The following is a 15,140-nucleotide window of genomic DNA, read 5'->3' as shown; positions in this document are numbered from 1 at the left end:
ATCACTGTGTATACATAGGGATATTGCAGGCTAACGTTAAAGAGGCTATTATATTAAAATTATTATTTTGAATACTGTTTTCTGTGCATGAATGTGGTAACCAATGTTGTTTCTAAGCTCCTTCCTGTGACCTAGGCAAAAGGTCCAACAAGCATTATTAAGTTTTATATCATGAAAGAACTCAGCCTATTGCTTCAGTCAGATAGCAGGCATACTGTATTAATAAAATATAGGTGCCTCATGCATGAATACAAGTTAAAAAAATTCGTAGAAATAGAATATTTCAAACATAAGCACAAGCTGATTACGTACACTTAAGTGGAACTTCAGTCAAAACTTCATTTAGCATTGGATTGAGTTGGTAAGCGTTTGAACAACTGTCATATTTATCTGTCTAGGTCCACATTGCCAAATTTTTCCTTCACATCCTGTTTCAGTGACTAACGGTATTTCACTATGGGCAGGAAAATTGGGCGCATGCGGCAAGTAGCCTAAATGGGTTCCGCCATAGGCGCTAATACAAAATAGTGGTCTTTGGGAGCCAAACCGGAAATTTGGGGGCACGATATACAGCGGGCGCTGACACAGCGCCCACTATATATTGGGCATCGTGGGCGCCCAAATCCCGCTACTCTGTATTAGCGCCTATGGACCTGCTGCACACATCACGTGGAGAGGCCGCACCGCCCGAACCCCAGCCACTAGCCGAAGACAGCAAAGCTGTCAGCTTAAGGAAGCAGGACAGCCGCAAATCACTGAACCCACCACATGCAGGCTGCAGCCACCTGCAGGCTCTCCTCTGCTGCCGAACCGCAAAGCATCCCAACCTCTGAACTGGACCAGCGCTGTACACGAACCAACTGGAGCTCCACTCCACACCAGCAGTGGCTCTTGTGTGGTTCTCTGAGCAGGGCCTTCTACAGCTCTCCTCCACCACACTCCGATTCTCTGCTGCCGCTGCCTCCTGCCTGGCCACCCACGGAGAGGACTTCAGCACCGGAGCTAACGCGCAAGCCGCTCTGCGGCCTCCACTGCCGGGCTCCAGCCACAAGCAACAGAGGATCGCTGGGGGAAGGAATAGGTCAGGGCTGCAGTCTGACAGCTTAGGGGGGAGGGTTCTGTGTTAGAGTAGGGTTAGATTTGCCCATAGTAAAATTTGATATTGAATATTGATATTTTACGATTTTATAGTAATATATCCGTATTTAATAACAATATTTTACTAACAACGTTGCTGTACGCCCTTATTTCCGCGCACCTTTATTTTAAGTACGCATTTTGCCAAGAGTAATTGAAGCCGTGCTAAACCTAAAATGAAACAACTGGGCTACTGATGGCTCATTCAGACGTGCACTATAACTGTGTCCTTTAATTATCCTTCCCACTTCTCTGATACAACCACAGCACAATTTATTTTAACCACTTGCCGACCGCCTTCAGCCCATGGGCGACGGCAAAGTGTGGGCCCAAACGACCGCAATACGTCCATCGGCGGCGCTGCCGATGGGCGTGTTTAGCCGGCGATCGCGTCTCTGGTGACGCGATCGCCCACCGGCAAGAGGCTCCGGCCACCCGTCGCGTCAACCAGCCAGCCGTTCGGAAGCGCCGGCGGGTTGTTAACCTACAGATTGCCGGATGTAAAGCGTATAATACACTTTGTAATGTATACAAAGCGTATTATACAGGCTGCCTCCTGCCCTGGTGGTCCCAGTGATCGAGGGACCACCAGGGCAGGCTGCAGCCACCCAGGTAAACACCCAAACACACTGATTTCCCCCCCCCTGCCCTCTGATCGCCCACAGCGCCCCTTAGATCCTCCCCAGACCCCCCCTCCTGTGTACTGTATACATCTATCCTCCCCTGTAATCACCCACTGATCACATGTCAATCACCCCCTGTCACTAACACCCATCAGGTCAGACCCTAACCTGCCCCTTGCGGGCACCTGATCATCCCCCACACCCTCAGATCGCCCGCAAACCCACCCTCTGATCATCTCCTAAATGCATTGTTTACATCTGTTCTCCTCTCTAATCACCCACTGATCACCCATCAATCACCCCCTGTCACTGCTACCCATCAGATAAGACCCTCATCTGCCCCTTGTGGGCACCCAATCACCCGCTCACACCCTCAGATAGCCCTCAGACCCTCCCCCCCCCCCCGATCACCGCCCCAGTGCATTACTTGCATCTATTCTCCCCTCTACTCACCCACTGAGACACCCATCAATCACTTCCTGTCACCCCCTAGCACTCCTATTCATCAGATCAGGCCCTAATCTGCGGGCTTCTGATCACCCGCCCAAACCCTCACCTGCCCCACCGCAGTGACAGAATTTTTTTTTCTGGTCACTGCTGGTCTCTACGACTGAATTGTGGCTGAGACCAACCGTTATGCCACACAATACGCAACCGCCAATCCAAAAAGCTACCATGCCCAGCCTTTTCTGTGGAAACCACTCCAAGTTTCCGAACGTAACATTTTTTGGGGCCTTCTCCTTAACATGGGTCTAGTCAAAAAGATAGTATTGCGGTCTTATTGGTCTACGCACCCAATATATCACATGCCCATGTTTTCTGCTGCCATGTCCAGGTCACGATTTGAGAACATCCTGCGCTTCCTGCACTTCAGTGCCAATACAACCTGTCATCTAAGAGGACACCCTGCTTATGACCGGTTCCAAAAAATGTGGCCCCTCATAGACCACCTGTCATCAAAATTTGCAGATGCTTATACCACTGAACAGTCATTTTAAAGCATTTGGTTTCCAGACTACTCCTCACGGTTTTGGGCCCCTAGGAACTCCACAAGTGACCCCATTTTAGAAACAAGACACCCCAAGCTATTCCGTTAGGTGTATGATGAGTTCATAGAAGATTTTGTTTTTTGTCAAAAGTTAGTGGAAAATGACACTTTGTGGAAAAAAAAAAACAATAAAAATCAATTTCCGTTAACTTGTGACAAAAAATAAAATCTTCTATGAACTCACCATACTCCTAACGGAATACCTTGGGGTGTCTTCTTTCTAAAATGGGGTCACTTGTGGGGTTCCTATACTGCCCTGGCATTTTAGGGGCCCTAAACCGTGAGGAGTAGTCTAGAAACCAAATGCCTCAAAATGACCTGTGAAATCCTAAAGGTACTCATAGGACATTGGGCCCCTTAGCGCACCTAGGCTGCAAAAAAGTGTCACACATGTGGTATCGCCAAACTCAGGAGAAGTAGTATAATGTGTTTTGGGGTGTATTTTTACACATACCCATGCTGGGGGGGAGAAAAATCTCTGTAAATGGACAATTGTGTGTAAAAAAAACAAAATAATCTCATTTACAGAGATATTTCTCCCACCCAGCATGGGTATGCGTAAAAATACACCCCAAAACACATTATACTATTTCTCCTGAGTACGGCGATACCACGTGTGACACTTTTTTGCAGCCTAGGTGCGCTAAGGGGCCCAAATTCCTATGAGCACCTTTAGGATTTCACAGGTCATTTTGAGGCATTTGGTTTCTAGACTACTCCTCACGGTTTAGGGTGCCTAAAATGCCAGGGCAGTCTTGGAGGTGTGGCCACGCATACTATATAACCTGTGCAATAGATGTATGTGTTAACCACTTGCCGACCGCCCCCAGCCGATGGGCGGCGGCAAAGACTGGGCCTAAACGACCTCAATACGCCCATCGGCGGCGGCAGGCGTGCTTATGCGGCGATCGCGTCGTTCGTGACGCGATCAGCTGGCGACTGGCTCCGCCCCCTCGCGCTGTATCCCGCCAGCTGTTCGGAAGCGCCGGCGGGTTACTAGCACCCGGATCGCCGCTGCACGTATGTATAATAGGCTTTGTAATGTATACAAAGCCTATTATACAGGCTGCCTCCTGCCCTAGTGGTCCCAGTGTCCGAGGGACCACCAGGGCAGGCTGCGGCCACCCTAGTCTGCACCCAAGCACACTGATTTCCCCCCCCGCCCCCTGATCGCCCACAGCACCCCTCAGGACCCCCCCCCCCCCCTCCCTGCCCACCCCCCAGACCACTGTTAGCACCCAATCACCCCCCTAATCACCCATCAATCACTCCCTGTCACTTTCTGTCAACGCTATTTTTGTTTTTAACCATAAACAGCCCCCTGCTCCCTCCTGATCACCCCCCCACCCCTCAGATTCTCCCCAACCCCCCCCCCCTGTGTACTGTATGCCTCTATCCCCCCTGTAATAACCCACTGATCACCTGTCAATCACCCCCTGTCACTGCCACCCATCAATCACCCCCTGTCACTGCCACCCATCAATCAGCCCCTAACCTGCCCCTTGCGGGCAATCTGATCACCCACCCACACCAATAGATCGCCCGCAGATTTGACGTCAGATCACCTCCCAAGTGCAGTGTTTACATCTGTTCTCTACCTTAAACACCCACTAATTACCCATCAATCACCCCCTATCACCACCTGTCACTGTTACCCATCAGATTAGACCCTAATCTGCCCCTAGCGGGCACCCAATCACCCGCCCACACGCTCAGATTGCCCTCAGACCCCCCCTTATCAATTCGCCACTGCATTATTTACATCTGTTCTTCCCTGTAATAACCCACTGATCACCTGTCAATCACCTATCAATCACCCATCAATCACCCCCTGTCACTGCCACCCATCAATCACCCCCTGTCACTGCCACCCATCAATCAGCCCCTAACCTGCCCCTTGCGGGCAATCTGATCACCCACCCACACCATCAGATTGCTCCAGACCTACCCTCAGATCACCTCTAAAGTGCATTGTTTACATCTGTTCTGCCACCTAATCACCCACTGATCACCCATCAATCAGCCCCTGTCACTGATACCCATCAGATTAGACCCCTATCTGCCCCTAGGGCACCCAATCACCCGCCCACACCCTCAGAACGCCCTCAGACCCCAGCCCTGATCACCTCGCCAGTGCATTGCTTGCATCTATTCCCCCCTCTAATCACACCCTGAGACACCCATCAATCACCTCCTGTCACCACCTGTCACCCCCTAGCACACCTACCCATCAGATCAGGCCCTAATTTGCCCCGTGTGGGCTCTTGATTACTCGCCCAAACCCTCAGACCCCCTTCCGATCACCTCCCCAGTGCATTGATTGCATCTATTTTCCCCTCTAACCACCCCCTGAGACACCCATCAATCACCTCCTGTCACCCCCCTAGCACTCCTATCCATCAGATCAGGCCCAATACAACCTGTCATCTAAGAGGCCACCCTGCTTATGACCGGTTCCACAAAATTTGCCCCCTCGTAGACCACCTGTCATCAAAATTTGCAGATGCTTATACCCCTGAACAGTCATTTTGAGAAATTTGGTTTCCAGACTACTCACGGTTTTGGGCCCGTAAAATGCCAGGGCAGTATAGGAACCCCACAAGTGACCCCATTTTGGAAAAAAGACACCCCAAGGTATTCTGTTAGGTGTATGACGAGTTCATAGAACATTTTATTTTTTGTCAACAGTTCGCGGAAATTGATTTTTATTGTTTTTTTCACAAAGTGTCATTTTTCACTAACTTGTGACAAAAAATAAAATCTTCTATGAACTCACCATACACCTAACGGAATACCTTGGGGTGTCTTCTTTCTAAAATGGGGTCACTTGTGGGGTTCCTACACTGCCCTGGCATTTTAGGGGCCCTAAACCGTGAGGAGTAGTCTAGAATCCAAATGCCTCAAAATGACCCGTGAATAGGACGTTGGGCCCCTTAGCGCACCTAGGCTGCAAAAAAGTGTAACACATGTGGTATCGCCGTACTCAGATGTAGTATAATGTGTTTGGGGGTGTATTTTTACACATACCCATGCTGGGTGGGATAAATCTCTCTGTAAATGTAAAATTGTGTGTAAAAAAAAATCAAAACATTGTCATTTACAGAGATATTTCTCCCACCAAGCATGGGTAGGTGTAAAAATACACCCCAAAACACATTATACTACTTCTCCTGAGTACGGCGGTACCACATGTGAGGCACTTTTTTGCACCCTAAGTGCGCTAAGGGGCCCAAAAGTCCAATGAGTACCTTTAGGATTTCACAAGTCATTTTGCGACATTTGGTTTCAAGACTACTCCTCATGGTTTAGGGCCCCTAAAATGCCAGGGCACTATAGGAACCAAACAAATGACCCCATTTTAGAAAGAAGACACCTCTAGGTATTCCGTTAGGAGCATGGTGAGTTCATAGAAGATTTTATTTTTTGTCATAAGTTAGCGGAAAATGACACTTTGTGAAAAAAAAAACAATTAAAATCAATTTCCTCTAACTTGTGACAAAAAATTAAATCTTCTATGAACTCACCATACTCCTAACGGAATACCTTGGGTGTCTTCTTTCTAAAATGGGGTCATTTGTGGGGTTCCTATACTGCCCTGGCATTTTAGGGGCCCTAAACCGTGAGGAGTAGTCTTGAAACCAAATGTCGCAAAATGACCTGTGAAATCCTAAAGGTACTCATTGGACTTTGGGCCCCTTAGCGCAGTTAGGGTGCAAAAAAGTGCCACACATGTGGTATCACCGTACTCAGGAGAAGTAGTATAATGTGTTATGGGGTGTATTTTTACACGTACCCATGCTGAGTGGGAGAAATATCACTGTAAATGGACAATTGTGTGTAAAAAAAAAAAAGAAAATTGTCATTTACAGAGATATTTCTCCCACCCAGCATGGGTATGTGTAAAAATACACCCCAAAACACATTATACTACTTCTCCTGAGTACGGCAATACCACATGTGTGGCACTTTTTTGCAGCCTAACTGCGCTAAGGGGCCCAAAGTCCAATGAGCACCTTTAGGCTTTACAGGGGTGCTTACAATTAGGCACCCCCAAAATGCCAGGACAGTAAACACACCCCACAAATGACCCCATTTTGGAAAGTACACACTTCAAGGTATTCACAGAGGAGCATAGTGAGTCCGTGGCAGATTTCATTTTTTTTTTGTCGCAAGTTAGAAGAAATGGAAACTTTTTTTTTTTTGTCACAAAGTGTCATTTTCTGCTAACTTGTGACAAAAAAATAAAATCTTCTATGAACTCACCATGCCTCTCACTGAATACTTTGGGATGTCTTCTTTTCAAAATGGGGTCATTTGGGGGGTATTTATACTATCCTGGAATTTTAGCACCTCATGAAACATGACACGTGGTCAGAAAAGTCAGCGATGCTTCAAAATGGGAAAATTCACTTTTGGCACCATAGTTTGAAAACTCTATACCTTTCACCCAAACCAATAAATATACACTGAATGGATTTTTTTTTTATCAAAGACATGTAAGCACAATAAATTTGGACAAAAATGTATACAGAAATTTTACTTTATTTGAAAATGTCAGCAAAGAAAGTAAAAAAAAAAAATCAATTTTTTTTTGACAAAATTCATCTCTTTTTGATGAATATAATAAAAACTAAAACTTGCAGCAGCAATCAAATACCACCAAAAGAAAGCTGTATTCGTGACAAGAAAAGGAGGTAAAATTAATTTAGGTGGTAGGTTGTATGACCGAGCAATAAACCGTGAAAGCTGCAGTGGTCTGAATGGAGAAAAAGGCTCTGGTCCTTAAGGGGCGAAAAGACTGTGGTCCTCAAGTGGTTAAATTCGCATAATTACTAACATATGTGAAAATGTGCGCAAATTTGCATCTACATGCGTTTTTGCATTTCCCCTAACAAACTCAAGTCGAGTATGGACTATGGACAATGCGGGGAGCCGCGGAGAGTAAACAGCCATCTAGCTACAATCTGTGTGTCGCTAGCGTGACGTTTTTTTAATGGGGTACTGCAGAGCACGTGGGGGGGGGGGGGGGGTTCGGCTGGGGGCAATGTATAAGGACACAGAGGCTGGTGATAGTATACAAAATGTGCCTCTTTGTCCTATATGAATTGCAGAAAACCACCTTTGGCTCTCTTTAGCGCCCATTTCCATTATCGCGAATCTGCATGCGTTTCCTGCACACAGATTCGCATAACCAATACAAGTTAATTAGCCTGTTTCCACTTGTCAGGACAACAGAGTGTTTTTCTGTACAGGAAAAATCTGCACAGCAGAGCCATCAGAATTCGCACACCGCCTTGTGCATGCAATGTAATTCATAGGAAATTCGCATGCGTTTTCGCGATGTGAATTTTCCATGCAATTCGCGTACGTTTTCGTATAAAATCAATGTAAGGGCCGTTTCGACTAGTGCGTTTCTGCATTTTCGCTAACAAACTAACATTGCACAAGTGGAAACGGGCCCTTACAGTATGTCTATAAACACTACGCTGGTATACTCTCCTAAGTCTATTCTTTGACAGTATAAAAAAAATGGTGGATGTGGTCCCCGACAACCTGCGTGTACATACCTCTGCCCTCAATACTGATGATTATGAATTATTACAAGCCTGGCCGGACTTTTGTAGGAAGAGCTGGTATACATCAGAGATAGTACACCTGTCATCAGGAACAGCTGAGACCCCTCACACACCCACATCTATATAAACCAATAGGCTCAATTTTCTTTTAAAGTCAAAATCGCATTTATCATTCAACTTATGGTGACAACAACATACCCCACACAGAGACTATAATTTTACAATAGTATGGCTACATAGATTCATTAGCAAAGTTCTGCACCTAAATATGTATCGTTAATCTTACAATCATTAGAAAATAAGGCTCCTCGTAATCAAAGTTGGCCAGCGCAATGCCTCATCATGGGACAGACCAAATGATTTGCACAGCTCCGCCTACTTTTGACTGTATTAAGCCTGGCAGCCTTTCTATCTCACAGGCCATGCCTCCTTTGCCCTCAGACAGCCCATCCCAGGACTCAAGTCAGGTATGGACTATGGACAAGGCGGGGAGCCGTGATATGCAGGCGGCGGGGAGCCGCAGAGAGCCGCAGCATCAATGTGAACAGCCAGCTAGCGACCATCTGTGTGTCGCTAGCGTGACGGTTTTAATAAGGGGGACAGCAGAGCATGGGGGGGGGGAAGGGGGGGCTGGGGGGCACACTATAAGGACACAGAGGCTGGTGATAGTATGCAGAATGTGCCTCTTTGTCCTATATGAATTGCAGAAACCCACCTTTGGCTCTCTTTAGGGCCCGTTTCCATTATCGCGAACCTGCATGCATTTTCTGCACACAGATTCGCATAACCAATACAAGTTAATTAGCCTGTTTCCACTGGTCAGGACAACAAAGCGTTTTTCTCTACAAGAAAAATCTGCACAGCAGAGCCATCAGTATTAATAGGAAATGAACATGCGTTTTCGCTATGCGAATTTTCCATGCAAATTTGCGTACGTTTTCGCATAAATTCAATGTAAAGGCCTTTTTGGACTAGTGCAGTGCGATTTCTATTCGGAAAACGCATAAACGAATTCACATGCGCTTGCAAATTTGTATGCAAATTTTCATGCGAATTCGCATGCGTTTTCGCGGTCCTGTATAAGGATGCGAATTTAACGATATTAGTGCCCTTTGTGCTTTAACATTTATTATAAGGTATGCGAATCTGCATACATAAAACGCATGCAGATTCGCTGTAGTGGAAACGGGCCCTAAAAGCGCACAGGCACTGACATGGTTAAATTCGCATAATTACTAACATATGCGAAAACGTGCGCAAATTTGCATCTGCAAGTGTTTTTGCATTTCCCCTAACAAACTCAAGTCGGGTATGGACTATGGACAATGCGGGGAGCCATGGAGAGTAAACAGCCAACTAGCGACAATCTGTGTGTCGCTAGCGTGACGTTTTTTATAATGGGGGACAGCGGGGGACAGCAGAGCACGGGGGGGGGGAGCTGGCGGCAATGTATAAGGACACAGAGGCTGGTGATAGTATACAAAATGTGCCTCTTTGTCCTATATGAATTGCAGAAACCTTTGGCTCTCTTTAGGGCCCATTTCCATTATTGCGAATCTGCATGCGTTTCCTGCACACAGATTCGCATAACCAATACAAGTTAATTAGCCTGTTTCCACTTCTCAGGACAACAAAGTGTTTTTCTGTACAGGAAAAATCTGCACAGCAGAGCCATCAGAATTTGCACACCGCCTTGTGCATGCAATGTAATTCATAGGAAATTCGCATGCGTTTTCGCTATGCGAATTTTCCATGCAAATTCGCATACATTTTCACATAAAATCAATGTAAGGGCCGTTTCGACTCGTGCGGTGCGATTTCTATGTGGAAAAAGCATAAACTAATTCACATGTCCATGCAAATTTGTATGCAAATTCGCATGCGTTTTCGCGTTCCTGCATAAGGATGCGAATCTAACTATATCAATGCCTGTGTGCTTTTACATTTATTATTAGGTATGGGAATCTGCATGCATATTCCCTGTAGTGGAAACGGGCCCTAAAAGCACACAGGCACTGACATGGTTAAATTCACATACATACTAACATATGCAAAAACGTGCGCAAATTCGCATCTGCATGCGTTTTTGCTGCAGATTTCTGCACGCAGATTCACATAACCAATACAAGTTAATTAGCCTGTTTCCACTTGTCAGGACAACAGAGCGTTTTTCTCTACAAGAAAAAGCTGCACAGCAGAGCCATCAGAATTAATAGGAAATGAACATGCGTTTTCGCTATGCGAATTTTACATGCAAATTTGCGTACGTTTTCGCATAAATTCAATGTAAAGGCCTTTTTGGACTAGTGCAGTGCGATTTCTATGCGGAAAACGCATAAACGAATTCACATGCGCTTGCAAATTTGTATGCAAATTTTCATGCGAATTCGCATGCGTTTTCGCGGTCCTGTATAAGGATGCGAATTTAACGATATTAGTGCCCTTTGTGCTTTAACATTTATTATTAGGTATGCGAATCTGCATACATAAAACGCATGCAGATTGGAAACGGGCCCTAAAAGCACACAGGCACTGACATGGTTACATTCGCATAATTACTAACATATGCGAAAACGTGCGCAAATTTGCATCTGCAAGCGTTTTTGCATTTCCCCTAACAAACTCAAGTCGGGTATGGACTATGGACAATGCGGGGAGCCGCGATATACAGGTGGCGGAGGAGGCGCGGAGAGTGGCAGCTAGAGATGTCCCGAACGGTTCGCCGGCAAACGGTTCCAGGCGAACTTCGAGTGGTTCGCCTTCGCAGACAACCGGGAACGTTTTTTCAAAGTTCGGTTCACCCATAGACTTTAATGGCCGCCGACTTTAGCGGTTAATAGCAAAGTCCCCTTACATAGTAAAAACACCAAAATTGTTGGGAATGTAAAGTGGAATAGTGGGAACAAGAGGAACATTTTTTTTTTTCAAAAAGACCTTATACTTTTTGAGAAAATCAATTTTAAAGTTTCAAAGTAAAATGAGCCGATTCATAAAAAAAAGAACCGATTCATTAAAAAGAACCAGATGATTCAAGAACTGTTAGTATAGCAGAGAATGCGTCCTGAGCAGGACGTGAAGCTGCCGGCTCCGCTGCTGTCTCTCCCCACCTGACTGCACCTGTCACCTTCACCTACCCTGGCACTCGGTGCACCCATGGGTGCCAGGCTAGGTGAGAGCGACAGGTGAGGAGGTGGGGAGAGACAGCAGGAGCCGGCAGCTATGCGTCTGAAAGGACGCATTCTCTGCTATGTGGGAAGCGTTGGAGATCTTCAATCAACTTAATTGAAGATGGCAACATAAGAGGATACATTGTTCGTTGGATCGTTTACCGTGGATATTGGCGTGGGAATTTTTTTTTAAAGGTACAGGAAAGTATTTATGGTTAATTTAGAATAATAAAATACTTTTCTCGTGGTTGTGTTTTTATTTCATTTAACCCTTTGTGGAAATGGGTAAGGGGTACTGTGTACCCCTATACTCATTTCTCCAGGGAGGGGGTGGGCATCTGGGGTCCCCTTCTTAAAGGGGACTCCCAGATGCCACCATGAACACCCCCCCCCCCCAGGGAGTCGTCGCCCCCACCTCCTCCTGGGGCACTGGATTGGACAAGGGCTCCGGGGGGGTGGGGGGGAAGGCTTAGCCGCCCCTCCATACCATGGACCATGCAGGCTGGTATAGCTCAGGGTGCGAAGCCCCAGTCGGCCGGGGCTCCGCATTTTGGCTATCCCAGCCTGCATAGTGGACAAGGGGCTACAGAGGCTCGGGAGGGGGGACCCCACGCCATTTTTTTTTCAGATTTCCCACACACAGCACATACAAATAAAAAAAAACATAAAAAAAATGTTTAAAGGACTTCCGAGGCCACAAATGTGAAAAAAAGTTAAATACCTTTTCATAATCCAGATCCATTGAGGTTGCCATCCGCGCCCTCCCGTTCATTCCGCCATGGCTCCCGCACTAATAACGGCCTTTCTGAACGGGTCGGGTTCTCATTCCCCCCTCAATATGGCCACTACAGATTGCCACGGCTGCGCAGTCCGCATAGACGCGATTGCGGCTGCGCAGCTCTAGAACCTCCTCCCAGTGCGTCCGATGTATGCACGCATATTGATGACGCGGCAGGAGGAGGGCCTAGAGCTCCGCAGCCGCAATCGCGCCTATGCGGACTGCACAGCAGCGGCAATCTGTGGCGGCCACATTGAGGGGGTAATGAGAACCCGACTTGTTTGGAGGGGGCGGGACCCGACCGGGGCCGGTATTACTGCGGGAGCCATGGGGGAATGAAGGGGAGGGCGCGGGTGGCGTTCTCCATGGATCTGGATTATGAAAAGGTATTTAACTTTTTTCACATTTGTGGCCTCGGAAGTCCGTTTAATAGTGTTTCCTGCTATCTTTTTAACATATGCTGCAAATTTGGTGTTGTTAAGATGTAAGGGGCCTTTGCTATTAACTGCTAAAGTCGACGGGTGATGATAACCAACCAGAGTTATAGGGGTGCAAAAGTGCTGAATTCTACCATAGGCTTCCATTAGGCTCCCTATTTCACTTTCAAAAATCTCAAATCTTTTCAAAGGGCGATGGCTCAGCAGTGGCAAATTTTCTAGCATTGTAGGGACTCTTAGGGGGATCATGACTGGTGTGTTTCGGGCCCCTAGGCCAAAGAGGTCATAGCCTAGGATCACAAAAACCTGTTTATTTGGGCACTGTCAATGGTGGAGATTCTGACGAACATAAATCACATCCATGGCCGTTAGCAATGTCTGAATCTCACGATGTCTCATGCAGGTAGAAGGCATATTGTTATATTTTGACTCCAAAGTTGGGTTCCCTACATCTCTGCAAACCAGAGTTACAGGGGTGCAAAAGTGGTAAAATGCCCCATAGGCTTTCATTGGGCCTCCTATTTAACTTTCCAAAAATTGCAAATTTTCTAGCATTGTAGGGACTCTTAGGGGGATCATGACTGGTGAGTTTCGGGCCCCTAGGCCAAAGAGGTCATAGCCTAGGGTCACAAAAACCTGTTTATTTGGGCAATGTCAATGGTGGAGATTCTGACTCTTTGGCCTAGGGGCCCCAAACGCACCAGTCCTGAGCACCCTAAAAGTCCCTACAATGCTAGAAAATTTGCCACTGCTGAGCCATTGTCTTTTGAAAAGATTTGAGATTTTTGAAAGTGAAATAGGGAGCCCAATGAACGCCAATGACAAAATTCAGCACTTTTGCAGTGCACCCCCATATCCGTAACAACACCAAATTTGCAGCATATGTTAAAAAATAGCAGGAAACAATATTTAATATTTAAAGTTAAATACCTTTTCATAATCCAGATCCATGGAGGACGCCATCTGCGCCCTCCCATTCATTCCGCCATGGCTCCCGCAGTAATACCCGCCCCGGTCGGGTCCCGGACTCCCAACCCCTCCAAACGGGTCGGGTTCTCATTCCCCACTCAATATGTCCGCCACAGATTGCCGCGGCTGCGCAGTCCGCATAGACGCGATTGCGGCTGCGCAGCACTAGGGCCTCCTCCTGCCGCGTCATCAATATGTGTGCATACATTGGACGCATTATGAAATGGTATTTAACTTTTTTCATACTTGTGGCCTCGTCCTTAAAAAAAAAAAAAGTATATATATATATATATATATATATATATATATATATATATATATATATGTATACATACATACACACACATATATACATATATATATATATATTTTTTTTATTATTATTATTAATATTTATATGTGTTGAGTGTAGGAAATCTGAAAAAAAAAAATGACGTGGGGTCCCCCCTCCCGAGCCTCTGTAACCCCTTGTCCCCCATGCAGGCTGGGATAGCCAGAATTCAGAGCCCCGGCCGACTGGGGCTTCGCACCCTGAGCTATACCAGCCCGCATGGTCCATGGTATGGGGGGCTCCGGGGGTAGGGGCGACCAAGCCTTCCCCTCCCCCCCCCACTGGTGCCCCAGGAGGAGGTGGGGGCGATGCCTCCCTGGGGGAGGGGTTCATGGTGGCATCTGGGAGTCCCCTTTAAGAAGGGGACCCCAGATGCCCACCCCCTCCCAGGAGAAATGAGTATAGGGTTACAAAGTACCCCTTACCCATTTCCACAAAGGGTTAAATGAAATAAAAACACAACCACAAAAAAAGTCCTTTAATTTTCTTAATTAACCAGAAATACTTACCTGTACCTTTAAAAAAAAAAAATTTCCCACGCCAATATCCTCGGTAAATGATCCAACGAATTACAGTATCCTCTTTATGTTGCAATCTTCTATTAAGTTGATTGAAGATCTCCGAAGCCCCCCACATAGCAGAGAATGCGTCCTTTCCTACGCATAGCCGCTAGCACCCGCTGTCTCTCCCCACCTGCCTGTATGCACCTGTCAACCGCCACCTAGGCTGGCACCCAGTGCACCCATGGGTGCCAGCCTAGGTGGGGTTTGACAGGTGCAGGCAGGTGGGGAGAGACAGCAGCGGGAGCCAGCAGCTTCACGTCCTGCCGAGGACGCATTCTCTGCTATACTAACGGCTCATGAATGAGCCGGATCTTTGTAATTAATCGGTTCTTTTTTAATGAATCAACTTTTTTTTTTTTTACTTTAAAATCCATTTTCTCAAAAACTATACGGTCTTGAAACATTTTTTCCCTCTTGTTCCCACTGTTCTTCTTAACATTCCCAGTAATTTTGGTGTTGCTAGCTTTTAAAGGGGCTTTGCAATTAACCATTAAAGTCGGCGGGGGTATAT

The 15,140-nt window shown here is 46.5% G+C and overlaps 1 protein-coding gene across 5 annotated transcripts in view; it reads right to left on the bottom strand.

Annotated features, from left to right (window-relative positions):
* The window catches only part of CILK1 (ciliogenesis associated kinase 1), a 166,084-nt gene that overhangs the window by 113,707 nt on the left and 37,237 nt on the right, over positions 1–15,140 (bottom strand). The gene's annotated exons all lie outside the window — the stretch shown is intronic.

This window comes from Hyperolius riggenbachi, chromosome 4, assembly GCF_040937935.1.
Source record: "Hyperolius riggenbachi isolate aHypRig1 chromosome 4, aHypRig1.pri, whole genome shotgun sequence".
NCBI lineage: Eukaryota > Metazoa > Chordata > Amphibia > Anura > Hyperoliidae > Hyperolius > Hyperolius riggenbachi.
This window is presented reverse-complemented; position numbering and strand designations above follow the sequence as displayed.